Source organism: Typopeltis vanoorti, chromosome 15, assembly GCF_054136105.1.
Source record: "Typopeltis vanoorti isolate ZY-2024b chromosome 15, IOZ_Tvanoo_1.0, whole genome shotgun sequence".
Lineage (NCBI taxonomy): Eukaryota > Metazoa > Arthropoda > Arachnida > Uropygi > Thelyphonidae > Typopeltis > Typopeltis vanoorti.
In genome coordinates, this window is record NC_143563.1 from 78,815,894 (window position 1) to 78,836,313 (window position 20,420).

At 34.6% G+C, this 20,420-nt stretch overlaps 1 protein-coding gene and 1 long non-coding RNA gene across 3 annotated transcripts in view; one reads left to right on the forward strand and one right to left on the reverse strand.

The window, feature by feature from the left end:
* Window positions 1-20,420, reverse strand: part of LOC150098918 (uncharacterized) — a 359,215-nt gene that overhangs the window by 20,248 nt on the left and 318,547 nt on the right. The window lies entirely within an intron of this gene.
* The window catches only part of LOC150098919 (glutamate-gated chloride channel-like), a 345,862-nt gene that overhangs the window by 862 nt on the left and 324,580 nt on the right, over window positions 1-20,420 (forward strand). The gene's annotated exons all lie outside the window — the stretch shown is intronic.

Below are 20,420 nucleotides of genomic sequence, written 5' to 3' on the forward strand. Positions count from 1 at the left end.
CTGTTTGAGATTCTATCGTAACATTAAGTGTGGCGCGATAAGTGGTGCTTCTATTTCATAGAATTAGAGAAGAAAAAAAAAGGCAGTCTGCATAGAATGTGGTCTTACTACCAAGTATAGATCGAAAGAATTCTAGGTTTTTGTTGTTGCAAACTAGGAATTAATATATAAAACAATGAACTCAATTATCATGTATTTTGTCTATTGCAAGACGTTAAAACATGTGATGTTTTAACGAATTTAAGGAAATTGACATTCTTGTAGATTATTGAACGTTTTCTCTAATCAGTTGACATCCAGTGTTGTTTTTTGTCAACCAACTATGGAGTTGACATTTGTTTAGTTGGGACCAGAGCTGTATGCCCATATAAAAGTTACGACCTCCTGGTTTACGATCCAGGTCGGTCGTAACCAGGATGTTGTGCAATGAACAAGTATCAATAATGAATTGAAAATTTTCAAATTCTTCAGACTGCACTGATTACAACACTTGCGTCAATGTTTTACTGACTGCGATTTATACAATGTGTTGATCCGACATATTGTAATTACGCTTTTTATAATTCTGGATGATCTCCAGTCACCTAATTTTTCAAACTCTTTTTTTTTTTACCTCAAGGAATTGTTTATTTCTTATTTAATGTCCAATAAATAAATGCCAAATGTACTACTCCCCGAAGTTACGATTTTAGTGGTAATATCAAGGCAACTCACATGCGGAGTGTTGTAAACGTTTCGTGTATAGAACCGCGATACTACTATTATTTAATTTTTCGCTTTTGCGTTCAGGATAAATAGTAGATAGTGAAATATATTATAGATTGAATGTTATGAAAATACACCATTAAATATTACCGATGTGCTGTTAATATTCCAATGCTATTCGGAGTATCCACTCTACTTTCCTTAGAAAGGAAAAGAAGATTAACGGAAGTCTTTTTTTATTCCTCGATTCGATATCCTATTTCTATATTTAAAAGATGCAAAGTACGTTCGCGTTAGCACTGCGTTTCGAGATTAGTTTGCCCGTGAGGATGCATCTTTGCTAACCCAGACACGTGGTACAGTGTTAAATTTCGCAGAGAAGCGAAGCGAATCTATTATGATTGGAAAGAGCAGACCGTGATAATCTCTTTCACCGTTAGGCAAACTCAAGCTTTACTATATGCGAAGTTTTCCAACCATCTAAATAATATTCACTGCAGGTTACATCACAGTTGCTAACATTTACACACGTATTTCTGATAAGGAACGTCATGCTATCTATAAGTTAAAGAAGTAATTCCAAATCGTATGGCAGTTTTCATACATTTACATATCCTAGGAGAGAAGATTTGTTTTTCTCTCTATGATTCTTGCTTTTATTTTTTTTTTATTGGTGATCCGTGATGTAGATATCGACAGTACGATCCACACTTTCATGCAGGAAAGCTTAGCTAAAAATACATTACAATAAGGTTATTCTTAATTCAATCATTTTTCTCTGTAACAATTTTATGAAGAAATTATTTACGAAGCTTTCAGGTAACTTAAGTAATGTTTCATGTCACAGCGAAAATAAATATTATTTGATTCTGAAGGATTTGTCGTTTATAGCTAAGTACGAAATAATGTACATTAGCAAAGGAATATATTTTACTGCGAAACGCATGCACTTGATGGCGCAGAAATAGAACGTAAGTGGTTGATGAATAAATCTAGCGTGTTTGAAAGCTTTACAGCCTTGACCAAATTCAATTTTTTTTTCACCGAGTAAAGAAGATTCTGAGCTTAGCAACTATTGGGATAGAAAATGACGTCAATGTAAAACAACACGCACTATTGATAGATACACTTTCCAATATGCAAAAGAGGATCAATTATTTAAAATATGGTTTCTTAACGCTATATGTCATTTACTTTCTTCATGAAAATCAAAACACCCTTTTCACTTAAAAACTCTTAAGCCTTTACTTGAGATCCTCCTTGAGTTCATAAGACGTTTGCCCATGGCACTAAACTATTTTTAAATTATTTTCTTAAAATATTATGTCTAAGATGTTTTTGTTTTACTGCAGACTTGTCAATGTTAAAATGCTTTCACTTCGTTTAAAATTCAAGAGTTTCCGACACTGGCAAGTTACAAAGAAGCAGAGATAACATAATAAATTTCACACTTGCTACCAGCATGCGATGATCTAAGTACTTAAATATAATGTAGGTCACGATGTGGCAGAGTAAAAGATGATATGACTGCATAGCACTTTACTTTTTTAATATCGTGTCAAAAATGTATCGGGCTGTATATTTTCGAAAAACTAATGGTAAATGTTAAAATTTTTCCTGTCCTTAGGGACAGGAAAAATTTTAACATTTACCATTAGTTTTTCGAAACCTTTCCGTGGTATATTTTTATTCATAATATTTTTATTTTAGGGATTAAATAGAAGTTTCATATTCTGAAGTTTATTTTATTATCCGAAATGAAGTAGGAAAAACAATCCAAGACACGTTCCCAATTTACTTAAAATATTTCGATAAAACTATAACTTCTTAAATAATATAAGTGTTTCAGATCCGAACTATTCCTTTTCCTGAGAAACATGCGTTAGAAATAAAAGGCAAGTGTTTTAATAGCACCGGCAAAACATTGGCAACCACATTAATATCATTCGTGGACTAAGGTGGACATTCTTGTCTTGGGTAACCAGTTATCTAGCATCAATTGTTTTCAAATTTATTTGTTAACCATTGTTATTGCTGTTGTATGGAACTAATGTTACAAAGAAACATTTTACAGACTGAAAACAAGTTATATGCTCCGCAGTATGAAGAATGACTTAATGAAATATTCTGAAGAGTTACCAAACTACACTAATATGCGTACTGATTAGTTTTCATGCAAACGTTAGGGTTTTTAACATAGCAAGTAAGTTGCAAGCATATATAAACACTACCATGTTTCATGCGGTTATAGAGTACACGTTGAACATCTTCAGTAAGGTGATCCCCTTGAACAATACATCGCCAAAGGTACGTCAAGAACAAAGCTTGCAATTAATGTCGAATATGCATATATATTAATGCTGTTTATCCATCACATTAAATATTTCTTACATGAACTATTTTGCATGTATTAATGCTTTCAAGAAAAACTTCAACCTGTTTCTAAATCTATGATTTTTTTTATTATTATTTTATTTTTAAATAACGAAACCTGTGGTGAGATCATAATTAAAAGAAACACACGTATTAACCACAGTGAAAATTATTTAATTGTAAATATTTCATCCTAAGTATCTTAGGACATCATCAGTACAGTAGTTTAAAACAATAATAGGAATAACACACAGTTAGGGCGCATGATTACAATAGAATCTCATTAAACGTGCGTAACGTGTTACAGAAGTAAAAAAAAATTAATTAAAAAAACTAATAATAATTATTTAACATAATTTTGTATGACAATTTCCCATACTTTAGGAATAGTAAGAACGTCGTTGAGGTTTAAATTTAGTCAGTGTAGTAGGGCTTCAGAACTTTCTTTGTATAAACGATCATGTTTACATAAAGATCCATGTAAAAGTGTAGACTTTTCCCAATGGATCCTATGGCTTGGATTTTCAATTCCGTATTGAGAGAGGCCAGATTTCTGCGGTTTAAAAAGACGAATGTGGTCTTGATGTTCCGAGATGCGTTTCTGAACAGACCTACCTGTCTGTCCAAAGTAAGACAATTTGCATGAGCATGGAATCTCATAAACGCCAGGCAACATCAAAGGTGAGAGTTTGTCCTTAGGAGAAGGTAACAAGTTGTAAATTTGGTTGATAGGTTTGTAAGTAGTGGCAAAATTGTATTTCCTGTGTAAATGCTTTTTAGATTTACTCATCCAAAGAAAAGAAGACGGTTCCATCGCCACGTCTGTCTTTCGCAAGCCTACATTCTCAGGTCGCTACATTCACAATTCTTCTGCAATCCATCTAAGAAATCTGGCATTATTCAATCACGTTTCCAGAGCACACAAATTCTGCTCCTCTGAAGAATCTTTAAACCAGGAATTAGAAGTAATCAAAAATACAGCCATCCTAAATGGATATAAATCCTAAAACAACTCAAACAAAATTATTAGTAGTCACTTCTCCACACATCAAACCAGACAGGAAGAAGTCCATAGGATTCCCATACCTTACGTTAAAGGCATCTCAGAACGTCTTTCTAAAATTATGAAGAAATACAATTTTGCCACTACTTACAAACCTATCAACCAAATTTATAACATGTCACCTTCTCCTAAGGACAAACTCTCACCTTTGATGTTGCCTGGCATTTATGAGATTCCATGCTCATGCTAATTGTCTTACTTTGGACAGACAGGTAGGTCTGTTCAGAAACGCATATCGGAACATCAAGACCACATTCGTCTTCTTAAACCGCAGAAATCTGGCCTCTCTCAACACGGAATTGAAAATCCAAACCATAGGATCCATTGGGAAAAGGCTAAACTTTTACATAGATCTTTATTTAAACATGAACGTTTATACAAAGAAAGTTCTGAAGCCTTACTACACAGACCAAACCTAAACCGCAAAGACGTTCTTACTATTCCTAAAGTATGGGAAATTGTCATACAAAATTATGTTAAATAATTATTATTAGTTTTTTTAATTAATTTTTTTTTTACTTCTGTAACACGTTACGCACGTTTAATGAGATTCTATTGTAATCATGCGCCCTAACTGTATGTTATTCCTATTATTGTTTAAACTACTGTACTGATGATGTCCTAAGATACTTAGGATGAAATATTTCCAATTAAATAACTGTGGTTAATACGCGTTTCTTTTAATTATAATCTATGATTTAGTCATATTTTTTTCCGATTCGTTCATTAATTACATGACAAATTAATAAGAAAAAAAAGTACACGTGTAACAGCACAAACGTTTTCATCTCGGATAATCTCCCTCCTTCCTAGGTAATTATTTCTTGTATTTCTACAAGTTGTACTCAGAGAAATTTATCACATTGGTTCCCAATATAAGCGCCACCAAACAAAAAAAAAAAGAGTCAATTCTTTCAGCGGAAAGAACTTAAAAGGTTTGAAGCGTTTACTCAAATTGCTGTGAAATATTTACTTCTTTCTTTCTTTGCGAACAGTGGTTCTTCAATAGCATGTTATCTTTAATCCAGTGCAATATTTACTTTGTTTTAAAGGAGAGTGGTAAGAGTTACAGTGCGATGGCCTTTTCACATGTATTGTTTAAGAGATCCCTCAAGGGTTGTTTGCAATGGTCCACTTCAATGAGAAACAAGCCCGAGTTCTCATCTCATATATAATGAGAGGAATCTTATGGGCCTTTCTCAAGCAAAACTATTAGTCGGCGATAGCAAGATTTTTAACTTTCATTAACTCTCCCATCTCCCTCCGCCCCCCCCAAAAAATAATAATAAAGCGATCTTTGAATGCATGCTATTATCAGACAGAGTAAACTATCAGGGAATGTCCACCCTTATCCTATGAAAGGGAAGGGATTATGAACGGCTGGTTACTTTCTTATATGGTCTAATGCAAGGTTAATCAAAATGATATATTATATAAAATATGTAGGATAGTATTATTTATCACGACAAATATTACAATAAAATATGTGGATACAGTAGTACATCATTTCAGAAATTTCACAACTCTGAAAACCGCAATATTCGAATGCTTTAGAGCAACATGGGTGGAGATGTCTTATCGCCAAGTGTGACATCCTTGAACTTAATTTTTAATAATGATACCATCAAAAATACCCAAAGGCTATTACTAAATAGCTGAATCGTGTTTTATGATAATTAAAGATATTTTAGTTTGAGAAATCTGCGGGAGTCGATTTGTTCCATTTAGTTTCTCTTTAATTCTTCGTAGATTGCAAAGTGTATAGCAAATGTTCACGCTGTCAACAGTATTCCCTTATCCTATGTCTGCTGTTCATCTGAAGGGCTGTATTATTATCTTTGCACGACAGCATCCTGTCACTATCTCTCAACCAACGGGCATCCAGCCAACTCGTCCCAGAAATTCCAAACAGGGGGAATGTCTTCAGCTAGTTCAAGCTGGTTGCTAAATCTTTTTGATAGCTTAGTGCAAAAGCAGAACTACTTTAACGTTCCTACTCCCCTACCCCCCCACTGATTCTAGATTTATACATTGACGTTGGGAGGGAGTCAATTTAATTGTTGGGCTTTATTTAAAGTTTTGGAAATTAATTTTAATAACTTCATTCTTCCAAGAATCGCTTAACAAAATATATTTCTAGAATTATTCAAATAAGTAAGCAGTCGAATAAGATATTGTGCAGGCGTTGTTTGCTGTCGAGTCATAAAAATTGAATATAGGAATTTAAGAAAGGGGTAGCCGTTTCAATTGCGTCACGTGCAACAATTTAACTGCACTGTCTAATTAATTGCATCAAATCTGAATACTGAAAGCAGGCATGTTTCGACTGAATATTTTGAGGTGCACTGGGTATTAGCAAAGGGAAGAGGCTTTCGAAATACACCACTAATAAACAAAGGAGTAACTAAACTTTCCGAGAACAAAAACACAGCAAAAATAGTCCCACGAGGTCACGAAAACAAACGGAACAGGCATCTGAAGAGAATGCGTCTCATAGCCGTTAGTTCTTATGTTAGTAATACGCAGCCTACTTTTGAAAAACAACCAAAGAAGTACTCTTAAATCGATTAGTACAATATTAACACATGCAATTACGAATCACATTATCTAATAAATTCTTACATACTTAAAGTACTCGTTAATAACATGTTTTAATAAAATTTAATTTCACAGGAGGGATGTTAAGATTCTTCTGTATCATTCTGGCTCATGATCCCCATTCCCAATACAAAAAAGAGTGAATACAAACTACCAATTATACTGAATTAATATCTGTATAACTTATTTAGAGCCTCCTGAATTTTTAAGGTATCTGCTACTACAACAGTTTTGGAAGTTCAATCCAGAATGGACACCTCGCTAAATGAAATTTCCTTGAGTTTAATATATATAGACCATTCGGGTGTTTAAAACGGCGTCCCCATGGTATACGATTCCAGAGATAATCTAAAGATATCGTTATAATTCTTATTCAATCCCTTAGCAGATTCAAATACTTCAATCAAATTTCATCTAAAGGTTTGTTTAAAACCTACATATTCTCATCCTTTACTCATTCCAGATATCAATCTTGGTTACCCTACATTTTTCCATTATGTCACCAGCTTTTCTTAGACAGGGACTTCTATTAAACTAGTCGCTGTTTAATATAAGGAAATGATTAAATGTTTCTGTCAATTAAAAATGTTGCTGCGAATACTGAAAGAATCCCTTTTCGTTTCGATTATCTTACACTTTACTTGTTTAGTAAACTTCACTGAACTTTATTACTGGTTCTAGATCCTTTTCATCTTCCACTGTTATGAGATTACACTAGTCTACCTTCGATTTTTTTGCTATCCAGATGAAGGCTTTTACATTCCAAACTGTTAACTCGCAACTGCTATTTCTCAGACCAATGAAATATCTTGTTTAATGCTGTCTGAGCAGAGATGAAATTGAAGTCTCTTTTCTGTAAAATTGGGTACTCATTGGGATGACCTTCTTTTCCATGATTTGATTTTGCAATCTGAATTTGTATTTAGCTTACATAATTGAAATTATTCAATTAATTGATCTGGAGTGAGTACCTGTATTCTCCACTCCGCTCAAAAATCCCCGTCGCTGACTTTCCAACAAATGTGCCAAAGCATTCCAAGACAAAAATTCAGCATGCATTCAATGACTCAAGTTAAAAACTCAAGTTTCTTCTCATTCAGTTTATACTACAGCCTGTTCTGGTCCCTCTACAAGGCTGTTCCAATGTTCAAATGGGATAAGTTTAGTGGGATCCCAAATATTACATTAATCAAGTAGCGGTAATAGATGACTTTAAACAATACATTTATCGATTATAATTTTACAAAAAAGGAAACAGCTATAAAGAAATTTTATCTGCTTTTTGTTCAGCAATATCTTCCAGAATTTTATTAACTTTTTAATTTCTTTCTTTATCACACAGCCAGCCCGATTCAGCTCAATCGGTCCAATCAGCTTAATATCAGCATTGTTGTTAGGAAAAATTCTACTCTACCATGTTTCCAATATTCTTTCTATCATCCTGATGGTTGGCCAAAACTTCTGTCCTACCATGTCCCACATTCTCTTCTCTCTCTGTTGCATCTTGATGGTACAGTAGTAACATTTCCTAGAGAGAAGGTAGATAGAACTTTCAACATCATTATATTCCTCTATCTTTGTTTCGATGATAGACAAATCTCTTATTCCACAAACTACCCACATTAGAAGGAAATCAGCCCAAAATACTCAAATAGCCGCAGTAGTATTGTGATTTCATGTTCAAATTACCTGCTAAAAACGTGTTCTCCACAATTAATATCCATTTTATATTCCCTATTTGAGCTGTCATACTCATCTAATATCTACTCAACAGCATGGAAGCAAGTCTCTCCCAGCCTGTCCGTAAAACGTCATTCATCAAATTGCCGTCCCATTCCATTTGTCCTCACTTCAATACTCTCAAAAAGTGATGGATAAGGCCATCGACCACCAGTTTCCTTACCAAATGGAGACCGACAGTAACTGATCACCAATATAGATTCCACAACTCTCATTCTACAGCGGACTTCCTCGCTGATTTTACCAATGTATGAACACACGCCATCGCTTCAATGACTTCTTCCCTTTGACTTCAAATCCTATTCATAGTTTTGCTGATGACAGTACTCTCAAGTTCTCTTTTTTTATGCGAGGAACCATGTACTCGAATGATTGAAGCTTCAGTATGTTCCATTAACAATGTCTTAAAAATCGATCTCCTCCTCATTATCAAGCGAGGGAAGATAGTGAATTTCCGTACTGTTAAAATGCAATCTTATTATCAGAAGACAGATACTTCTTAGCCCCCCCCCCCGCCCTTACTTTTGTAAACGATGCGATTTTCAGTCAAGATCAGTTTTCTTTTCTTGGGCTAACTTTCACATCTACTTTATCCTGTCATGAATATATCACATCCATGGCCTCCCAAAAGGTAAATATTTTCTTTTTTTTCTTCGTTCAAAACACTACTAATCTCTCTCAATTCCTAATACTTTATAAATCCAAATTCGAGAATATTGTTCTCACATTTAACATGATTGTATACAGAAGAGGGAAATACACATAATAGGTGACCTCTCTCTCTCTCTCAGACTCCCTTCAGTCACTTTATCATATATGCTGTTTCTGCATTCTGCCTTTTATACAGCAAATATTTTTATAATATTTTAGGTGCCTTGATGGGCGTTTCTCTAACAAGCTAGCTACTACAATTCCTCCTCTTTTCTCTGATCAAGTAAGAAAATAATCAGTCAATTATCAACATCCATACAGAGTTCAACATCCAACACATCGAACCAAATTCCCATCTTATGCTTTCATTTTCTTTACCTCTGTTCTCTGGAACAGCTTTCCCCATACTGTTTTTCCCCAATGAATAAACTTGTGAATAGATTCCTTCTTTCTCCTAAACCACTTGTCCCCAAACAGCACTGTTATGTTATAGATTTTGTGACCTACCGTATGTGTGTGAGCGATAAAACAAAGAAATATTGTTTTAGACTATCAATAATAAAACGGTGACAATGAAGTCAAAGCAAATATTTTCAAAGTAATGATTTTGCGGTATGTGCGGTACTGCTTCAGATTTATTAATGATTACACGCAGTCTTAATTAGAGACAATGTTAATTATCAAGGTTCATAAATATATTAAATAACAGAATACTTATATTACATTCAATACTTAAAATCACTAAGAAAGATAATAGATACCATTCTTAATGCGTATGTAAGATGACAGGAAAAATTTTTTTATTTAATTGCTCATAATCGAAAACAAAGTATAAACTAATATCTGTAAATCGATATCTGTATTGCTGCTACATTCGCAACGACAACCTGTTGCTAGAATTACATCACTGGGCAGATAGTCCGTTCAGGATGTTGATGGGGGGGGGGGAGAATGAAATTAGGTTAGTGTTTTAATCAAAGAAGCTAATCATGCTTTTCTAGTTTCTGCGGCTTAATCCATCTCATTATCGTTAATAAATAGAATATTACATCTTAAGCCTAATTTCTGAGCGTTAGCTGTATATATACATATATCTCACTATTGTAGATGTATACAAAAATGTCATGTTGCGTATTTGTATACTATACTGATATTTCCTTAATTATAATAAAAATAGATTAATATGCTATATAAGATGTCTATAACTGGTTTCGTTAATCATAACTTAATCCATAATTTCAAACCTGAGGTAATTTTATGGAGTAATTAAATAATAGATTTTTTATTTTGCAAAATTAGCTACAATATTTGAAAGCTTGATAATATTTTTAGTCTGCTTCTCAGTATAAAGTACATAGTAATGACAGATAAGTAGAAGTAAAAATTTATTGGTTTTATCAGAATGAAATCTGCAGCTATCATTCACGATGCAGCAGATACCCCAATCGTGTTCATTTTCGTGTCAATAAAAGCTTAACCTATCTGCTAAGCTTGCATCTGTTGCTTGTATACAACATACAAGCAACAGACGCAATGCCTATATTTTTTATGCGATTGGTTGCAATTAATTTTGGTGTCTAGTAATCCAACAGTTTTACGATTCTTTACATAATTAAGTGCAACGTTGTGAAATCATAGCAGCTGCACCAATCCACCGCTCTGTTAAAATCTTGATTAAAACATTCTCATTCGAGTATTTATAGAGCAATGAGAGAAAATGGGAGGAGACGCACACTGCTTTTCTGACACACAACATTTTCTTCGAGATAATCTTTTATGATTTGCGGAAAATCAAAAGTGTTTTTAACATATCCCAGATAACAAGGATGGCAGTTTCTATTTAAAAAAAATTGTCAGTGCTTATAGCGTAAGAAAACAGGATGAAGTAAATTAAATACAGAAAACTTTGAGCGATAATTTTTGCTACGCTTATCTAACAGTTCGTTGTGCTTATAATTAGAAAACCGACAGTGTTCACGCCCATAGCATTTATATAAATAATGATAACTGCTAATCAAAATGTTTAAATGGTTATAATTTTGATAGCAAAATCACTCCAATCCAATCAATATCGAAATTCAAAAAGGTTTATTCATCACTGATGACACGAATTAGATACCTTATCTAATTCACGACAAAATTTAAATATGACTTTTGTAACTTAATGAATAGATGCTAAGCTGGATAAAATAATTTATATATTTTTTAATAAAGTGTGCCCACTTATCCATCTTAGGTGCATTTCTCATTTTTCCATCTGCCGTAATCTGAGATTCTTGGAGGATCTTTATTAATGGCATTTCGAATTATTATAATTTATTAACCTATTGTAATTTTAATTTCACTGTGGTTTAACTATGGACAGTTTTGCTGTCCACGTAGTTCAATTCTTATTATAATCTGATCATTTCTATTGGAAAAACTCGAAATGGTAATAATAATTCCGCACTTTTTTTATGTTTCACCCACGCAAGGTTATGGAACACCATCAAGGCGGTGGATGGACCAATATTTATTTGTTTAAATTAAATTATTTTCTAATAGTTTTCTTTACTTTTATTATTTTTAAATAATCTAGAAATCCTTCTCTAGAGATCAAACATAGAACTTTTTCAAGTCCCTTGAGGCCTCCAATGTCCGCGCGGTTAGCCTAGTGGCTTTGCGCTTCGCAACCATATGCCTGGGGAAGGAGTGTCCTAGGTTCGATTCTCGTCGGAGACGTGAGGAGCTGAAGGATCTTCCTCAGCCATAGCCAAGTTAGCCGGTCTTGGGCGCGGGCAGTAGGGTTTTTTCCGCCAGTTTATCTGGTGTTTTTCATCCCGCAAGCAGGCAAACCGGCCCCGTGAACACGGGGCCGGTTTGCCTGCTTGCGGATACAGGGATACAGCCAAGAATACCTTCAGGCATAGGAGTGACCATTCTATCCTCGTATTTCGGTTACGAAATCCAAGCATGCTTGGAAGGTTGTGGGCCTTAAAGGCCTGTTAAAGCCATTGGGATAGATTGAGGCCTCCAATAAACAGTACGTTGATTTCACACCGCGCAACAAAATTCATCTCTAACCCAAAGACAAAACATCCGCGCTCATGGCGGGATTTGATCCTGTTGCTCGGAAAGCGGGTATGCTATCCATTCGGCCAATCAGGACGCTAAATGAAATTCAAAGACATATGGTCCATCAGGATATCCGTTAAAATTTTTTTCAATTGGACTATCGGTAGAGGCATAATAAGCAAAATGAAACTCCGTTTAGAGTACATAAATCAAGACTCGTTTGACTTGCATAAATGCACCATAAGGTTTGATACAATCGTCAGAGTTTCATATAAGTGCAACCAATCAATGAAGTTCGTTCACTACTCGAAAATTCAACTTTAAAGTATTTTTAAAATATTTATCTAAGCAGTTATAAGTACTTACTGACGATGTATATTTCGTTATAAACACAAACAATTTGGTGAGATAATTTGAAATCTAAATTCACAGCGAGGTGACAAGATTACGCCCATTATAACTGGGAGAATTTAGTAAAAACAATTCGCAATGATTATAGTAATTTCTCTTTAAATTTTCCGTTAAAATCTGTTATATCATTTCGTTTGTATGATGAGTGAAAAAACACTAAACTGAGTCGAACATAATTATATCTAGCATAACAGAGCCAAAACCTTTTCTAGGTTCAATTCTTATGAAAATGAATGGTGTCACTGTGCAAGACACTATTATGAAACTCTTAATTTAAATTGTCTAGATAAATAATAAAATAAAAATATACGAAGCATTTATTTAGAGAACTGTATTGTGAGTCGCGCTTTATTTTTCTGGAAACAGTGATAATTCTCTACTTTCCCTATTTAAAAAAAAATAGGAACTGAAGGGCTAGTAGTTCCTGTTAGTCAATATCTATTCACAGTCCAACAAACCTACCGAACTAACTTCTGCTCTCCAAACGAACCTTCCATGCGTAGTGTTCCCCAAGGACTACAACCGTCAGCTGTTCCAAAAAACACATCAGGTTCCTTCTTTCTTTTTTTAGCCTTCTTGCAACCCCCCACGCCGCATGTGCTAAAGGTTCTGCAGTCCTAATTTTTTATAAACTGGTACCTTTTTCTCATTTATTTCGTAATTCTATTTTATTTTTAATTTTCTTTATAAAGATTTATCCCATTATTTCTGCCTTTTGTAATTAATGTTTTTGTGAGGATAGATGAGAAAATAGATTCCCCTTTGCTCTCTCTCTCTCTCTCTCTCTCCCCTACCGCCATCCCTGTTAATAAATTTCCCAAACTAGGAAGGGTATTACAATCATTCGTGTCATAGCAATGCTTTTACAAACACCCACTCGGCAACCGAAGCCGGCAATGGCTCCCTTTATGCGATGCTTTAAGCAAGAGTTTCCACAAGTACAGGCTCTTTAATAGCACCTCACACTTAAAGTGCTGTCGAATAAACTTACTTAAATAATTAACAGAGCGACTTCACTTTGCTAATCACTAAACTCAGAAAAAGCAATTTTTCCTTCTCTATTGTGAACTGTCTACGTGGCATTAATGTCAATGATATTAATGCCACGTAGACTAATACTTTTTGGTGTACTAATCTTAAAAATATACTGTTTTTTTTCCCATCTGGAAAAATAGTACATTTTAAGATTAGTACAGCAAAAAGTATTTGTTATATAAGCAATAAATAGTTCTGTATTGCTTTTCTTCTTCCTAATGAAATCTGTGAACCCATTTACTTGTGCAGATTAATAAATCGGTCATTAATAAATCGTAGGACGAACATCAATTACGTTATCGTAATTAAAAAAAATCTTTCACCATCGAAAAATGTACTTTATGTAAACAGTCTTTGACTATCTGATGTCGATTGCTAAAAATATGAGATAAGTTTATCATCATCGAACTATCGACCTCCCTGCCCCCATTTCTAAAATAATGGAGAAAGCCATCAACAGTCAACTTCTTCGAGACTCACCGGCATTTGGGATGGTTTATTTCACGCCAAAATGGATTCTGTCACTCGTGATCTACAGCGAAAAAAAGGGGGAAAAGTCCAAGTTTTGCAGCTTTTATCTTTTAACCCTTATTTACTCAACATCGGCCGTAAAGAACACTAAAAAAAGAAGCTAAATGGGTTTGTTTTCACTAAAGATAAACCATTTAATTCATTTCTATGCTAAACAATTACGAGGAAGTCGGAAGGCTTCGGGTCTTCTTGAAAAGGAACGCGATATTATCCCGAATTATTATATCGTCGTCAAAGAACAAAATGCGTTCCTTCCTAGCTTGTCTTTCGCAGAATGTTTACTCCCATGAACTTCGTATTCATAATTGAAAAACATACGCCCAATAATATATATTCACCGTATACAAATCTTCAACTTATTATTTTTTTTTACTTTTCGTAGCCTCTTTATATCTTATACTTTATAAAACTGTTCTATATTATTCGTGACGTTAATGCAGAAGATTGGATTACTCCATTTTATGTCTTTGCAGAGCGGCATAAATATGTGAAAGGTCTCGAGTTCGAATCAATTATGTCAAGAACACGAGGGGGAACAGTCTTTTCACAACAAGGAATAGTTAACCAGTGTTATCAACTGTATGGTTATTTCCATCTAACTGTTTTTCTTCCAGATTAACTGCATAAGAAAACAGATGTAGATGACTCGTATGGACGTCAGTTGTCTTCAAAAGTGCTGATTCTAATTAATTGGAACCCAACGCTTCTTGTCTTTGTTGTGATAATTTGTACTGTACGACACTTCTCCACTGCAGTGTGCATCACAATGTCGCATATTGTAGTGGAGAAACGGTCCTAACATTTAAGTTGCCTCAACAGCACTCGTATATCCACGCACAAGTTTCTATGCATAATACCCATGTAAAGATATTTTCATTGATGGCCTACGATTGTGTGCGCGCGGGCGTTTAATATTCGCTAAACTTACTCATCGTCGAATTTATTTGATGAATTTGTTTAGTCGGTGAAAGTCATTAAGAGTGGCGATCACGTTACAGGTAAGCTGACCGGTGAGAATGGATAGTTTTAGATTTTGCTAAAAAAATAAAGCAATTCCGTATACTTGCATCAATCAAATAAGCAGAACTTGAAACATTTTCTTGCATTAAATCTGCATAAATGCACGCACATTAAAAGTTCAAAATTAGTGCAACGGATAGAAGAGGAGTAAGAGGAGTAAGCTTCATGTTGAATGACCAATAGTGATCGTCTTATTATGTAATTCCAGCGGTGTCCAATTAATGTAAAACTGGCTTTAATCATATCCCTGGTACTAATGAATGTTTATACGAATAATGAACAAACACATGATATAATGGCGAAACAGAGTTGGACTGTGAATGGATTTAGTAATGAAATATTCTAATACTTTAACGCTATTCTTTTAGTGAATAAATAAGGCCTCTTAGTCCTCACAAAAGAAGAAAAGCTGTATCTTCATACAAAGCCCAGAATCAAAGCTAAAATTCACCTAGAATCATACTACAATCCAATGAACATACAATTAGATTGCAGATATGAAAAACGCAGCTTTCGTATCTGAAAAGCATTCACACACTGAAGGGAAATTTCTACGCTTGTGAAATGTATAACTGAAGGAATAAATGAAACACCCAGGCACGCACACAGCCCATCACCTATGCTTACTGGTAGTCTTATAGAGTTAGTTTCAACATCATCAATACTTAATGCACCGAGAGGTGTCATCAAATGCCTGCCGGTATGTGTACTGGTACGGGTTGGCTAAAAACACATTATTGAAACGCTTACATAAATGTTTATTCACCGTTTATTTAATTATGTATAGGAAACGCATATGATAACATCGAGGTAATTAATATCATACGAGTGAGCAAATACATAATCATAAACTACGCAATACAATTATTTTCACGAAAATAAATAGAGTACTATAGCCACAAAGTATTTTAGTCACTGCTGTTATTTAAATAACACTTTATAATAGAATGGGAAAAATGCAATTACGAATTTCAGTTGATAATTATGCTCAAATTTCGATTATTTTTTTTAGAAAATTCTTCAGACATAAATGACAGGCATTTCATAAGAACATATTACATAATGCTAACGTAGCCAGTCAAGTAATGGAATAAAGAATAACTTTTTTTTTACGCTGTCACTAAAATAAATGTCCATGCTTTAAAATCTCCGCTATTCCTGCAAAAGGAGAATTCCGAGAAGATGCAGAATAAAGGAGTTTGAAATAAGATCAAGGGCAGATGTCGATTTGCTAATGTGGAAAGTACACGGTCACTTGACGGGATGATTAATGAAATGCCGCAACAGAGAGGATTATTGTCATCCCTTCTCTTTCTCTCCAGGTGTTCAAGATAATGTATTGGTGGACCTTCTGCAGGGGATTATAGACGAGGCGAACTAAAGCACCAGAATGTTAGGGTGGAGGAGGACGATGTCGCCAGCAAGAAGACATGCCCAACTATTGTTATATTTAGAAATGGATCGAGAGATGCTTTGAAAAGATGTCACACATATTGCAACCGATGGGGTCGTCCTGTAAGGCAGCGGATTTGTTTGTCATTCAAACCAAACCGCTTTTATTCACCTTTAATGAATAAGTTCAGACCTAATGATAGCATAGCATGCTCGCATTTCAGTTAAGTCCAATGCTCAGTACGTGGCAGTCCTGTTATTGGATTAAAGCGCATTAGACAATCTTACAAGTTACGCTTAATAATTCATTACATATCGGATAAAGAATTTACCGAACAATTTTGGAGAGTTACGTGCCTCTAGTGCGGTCAAGACAACATGTGGTTGGAAATTGTCGAAGGAAATAGACTATATGGGAGCCATAGTTGTGTGTATATTTATTATGAGGGGAGAAGTTTCTGTTACCTCCTTGTGAGGTGGTTTCATGTAAAAATGTTCCTCGCATCCTAGAGGGTTCAAATTCACGTTTGCAACAGAAACACGAGAAACATCTAAAGCTTTTCAACTGAAGGTGAGTTAGACAATCTCACCTGGAGAAGGTAGGGTTTTTCTTCCCAGAAAATTAGGTTTTAATTCCACAAAAAAACCGATAGGAGAATAAAATTATCACAGGATGCTGCTTCGCATAACAATTTTAGATTTAAAATTGTCAACAAATGTAAAATTGCCGGTATGTTTGGGCGAGTACATAGCATCTTGGTTTTCCGACCCACCGTGAGACCACCACCCCCTAAGAAAAATAAACAGCCAACATACAAGTTTACAACCTTTCGTGGATGGAAGTTATGCAAATATAAACGGAACGTACACGTACTGATCTAAAAGCTGTCCTGGTAATCAACATTTTGACATTTGCTTTTGGGATGCAAAAATATTAAGATAGCACTTCTTATGTATGCTTAACAACAGCTGAGATTCATTACTAAATAACGCACACCCACGTTTTGTATTACAATTGCAAATACGGTATTAAATTTCTTCCGTACAAAATATCGGAAGCATTGTCTACATCTTTTAAATCATCCTACAAAGAATCCATAATTCTTAGAAGGGCGCCATGTAGTTGACAGCGCTGTGAATGCGTGGATTTATGTAACTTATGAAGGGGAAATTAAAACACGGAACGATGTCGTGTCTCAAGAACTGTTGGAATCACCCAATGCAATGTTGCAGTAATACTGCTCATGGAATAGGATAGTCTGTAAAATACTGAACAATTAGGTGTGTATACATGAACTGATTTTTTATGTTCCAGAAAATGCATTACTTGTGTTTACTCTTGCAATCTGAAAAAAAAATTTCTTAAATGAATTCTGCATCTACTACTTCTTCAACCTTTTGGTTCTGTCCACTGCTGGACGAAGGTCTACCCCATGGTTTTCCAGATCACTAGGTTTTCTGCCTCTCCCATCCATCTCACTCCTGCAATTTGTTCCAGTTCATCCCTCCACCTTCTTTTCGGTCTTCGGCTTTGTCTTGCTCCATCCATTGGTCTCCACTGTGTTGTTTTTCTAGTCCATCTCCCGTCACTGCATCTGGCAATATGGCCAGCCCATCTCCACTTAGCCTGTTTAATGTATTTTACAATATCCATAACACCTGTTTGAGATCTTATCCAGGTATTTGTAATGTTATTTTTAGCATACTTCTTTCCAAGCGATGTTGTGTCGTTCTCAGCTTTTTGTTTAGGGATTCTGTTAAAGTTCATGTTTCTCCTCCATATGTTAGGACAGGAAGTATGCACTGGTCGAAAGCTTTCCTGTTTAGACTCATAGGGATATCACTTCTGAATATATCTCTCATTTTCTCATAAGCCGTCCATCCAAGGTGAATTCGTCGTTCAATCTCTTTTCTTTGGCACTCCTCAAAGGATAACAATTGGCTCAAATATACATATGAAGTAACTTGTTATATTTCATGGTTTTCAACTTTGACAGTTCTATGGTTAATATATTTATTCATCATTAGTTTTGTTTTTTTCTCTATTTATTTTTAATCCAATTATTCTGGAGGCTTCATTTAGCTGATTTAGCCTTTCTTCCGGATTTTCAAGATTATCTGCTATTAGGACAATATCATCTGCAAATTTCTAATGATGCAGCCTTTCTCCATTTATGTTTATTCCTTTTGTTTCCCAGTCAAAGCTTCTAAAGACTTCATCTAGTGCAGCTGCAAATAATTTGGGAGATATGGTGTCGCCTTGCCGGATGCCTTTTTGTATTGGGAACTTTTCACTGTTTTTATATAATTTAATTACAAAAGTTGCATTATTGTAAATATGTTTTAGTATTTCAATATATGGTTTCTCAGTTCCCTGGATTTCAAGTGCTTTTAGTGTTGCAGATGTTTTAACTGAATCAAATGCTTTTTCGTAGTCTATATAGGCCAGACATAAGGGTTTATTGTATTCAATTGATTTTTCTGAGCTGTCTTAATGTGTGAATATGGTCCAAAGTATTGTAATTCTTTCTAAATCCAGCTTGTTCACAGGATTGCATTCCCTCTAGTTTAGATTTTATTCTTATTCTATTATTTATAATTTTTGTGAAAACTTTATATATGGTGGAGAGTAGGCTTATAGGACTGTAGTTTTTAATTTCTTCCTTATTGCCCTTTTTAAAAATTAATATTAGAAGTGAATTGTTCAAATGTTTGGAATTTTTCTCTGTTTTAGGCATTTATTAAAGAGTTTAGTCAGCTGTTTGATGACAAGGCTTTCTCCCACCTTTAAGAAGTCTACCATGGAAAGGCCCCAGGAGAAGTCTACCGTCTTCTCCTGGGATCTTTCCATTCTTCATTTCTCGCAGTGCCATTTCCACTTCGCCTTGTAAGATCTCAGGGGCATCATGTTCTTTCTCACTCGAGTTATCCATGGATGATTCTTGGATGGCACGGTCTTTGTCTTCATAGTTAGTATAAAATTCCTGAATTCTTTTGATTATTGCATCTCTATTTTTTTATAAGTTAACCATTTTTTCCTCTCACAGCAGCTATTTCCTTTGTTCCAACTGATAATGTTCGTCTTAGGACCTTCATATTACTATTGTTTTCTATTGCATCTGCTAATATTTTCTGCATCTACTAATATATAAGCATTGCGTTTTTGTAGCACTGATCTTTTAACTGATATTTAAGACTTATAATTTTTGTGCGAATGGTGCAAGTCTTGCCAGAACAGCACCAGCAACGAGAAATAAAGAGTACTTCCCCAGATCACTTTTCCCACTTGTGTAGTTTTGCTCTTCTGAGTGCTAAGCGGTTAAGTAAAAGTTGACACAAGTTTCAGAAGCGTTTGGCAGCCACAATTTGGAACTGATATCGAGAGGGAAACATCGGTTGCTTTCAGATGAGCATTTTTCGGACTTTTATTTTGAACACGATGCACATCGAATTCCGCGATACTGAATACTATACAATACTTCACAATGACATGTTTCAGAAAAAAAAAAAAAAACCGGAAAAGAGATGTGCTCTATTCTCAATTCGAATGTAAAATCATGGATTGTTTTATATTTTATGGATAACTTTAATTCAATCATTTGAACGATTTTATAATTTACATTAAAATTAAGAATGAAAATAAGCACATTCCATTAGACTGCATCAAATTCAACATAGTTTACTTCTCTTCGAAACTAGTAGGCTTCTTTAGTATTCGAAAATTATTATTTTTTATGAAGTTAGATGTTCGTAGAATTTTTTTAATTCCTGGTAGTGAGAATAATGTGGTAATGTGGTGAGGTTATGTGGTTAGTAATCTAAGGAAAGCCCGAGGTTATTTGTTTCG